The sequence below is a fragment of the Salvelinus sp. IW2-2015 genome, unplaced genomic scaffold (genome assembly GCF_002910315.2).
Source record: "Salvelinus sp. IW2-2015 unplaced genomic scaffold, ASM291031v2 Un_scaffold5121, whole genome shotgun sequence".
Classification (NCBI taxonomy): Eukaryota; Metazoa; Chordata; class Actinopteri; order Salmoniformes; family Salmonidae; genus Salvelinus; species Salvelinus sp. IW2-2015.
The window spans coordinates 23,012-24,010 of NW_019946387.1; positions in this window are offsets into that span (position 1 = coordinate 23,012).

Genomic DNA, 999 nt, shown 5'->3' on the forward strand with positions numbered 1-999 from the left:
TCTGTCTGTCTGTCTGTCTGTCTGTCTGTCTGTCTGTCTGTCTGTCTGTCTGTCTGTCTGTCTGTCTGTCTGTCTGTCTGTCTGTCTGTCTGTCTCTGGCCTAGACCTGGAAAAGAGCCAATTAGAAAAAGAGCCCCACATTGCACACAGCATGTGTCATAACACAGAATCCCATCACATGTCAGGGTTGACTTTCCATTCACTGAAGTCATCCCCTTTGTTTCACTCCTCCTCTACTTTCTGCCAGCTACTGAGACACTGCTGACTGTATAGAAGCTAGGCTAATCCATGTCAATACCTGTAGTGCAAGAGAAGTGGCATGGGGTAAAGTAAGGGCGGTTCTCAGTGGAGTTTCCTTTCCTTTTTAACGTAAATCATAGTCCACATGCGCTGAGACGTGATAGTCCAGCGTCCCATTGTAACATAGCTACGAGGCTCTGAGACCACCATCCGCCGAAGAGGCACAGCCCAAACGGACACTTCCCCACGATTCCCAACCAACGCGGGTCCGGTYCGTGCCCTCAATTCATTTAAATGTGTTGACAGTTGGAGAAATTGCTTAAGTTGCGCTGAGAATTCGAAAAGCATGAAAGCCAACGGTCTAACATTCTAGAAGACTGCTGTGCGGACATGTATACGTTTTGGACTGTGATAGATGCTTTAGGCTGCATTTACACAGCCAGCCCAAGTCTGATCTTTTTTTCTCAAAATGGGACTTTTGACGAATCCAATGAGTTATTTGGCCAATAATTGGGCAAAAGATCAGAATTGGGCTGCCTGTCTAAACGCAGCCTTAGAGTAAGCAATAACCAGTGCGTGCGTGCGTGCGTGCGTGCGTGCGTGTGTGCGTGCGTGCGTGCGTGCATGCGTACCTGTCATTGATGCTCCAGTTGAGACATAGGTTGAGCGAGCTGAGGTTCCTACATTTCCGGACCACCTCCATCACCGTCTCGTTGTTGAGCTCTGAGATGTGCCGCAAGTCCAGACTGCTCAGGTTAC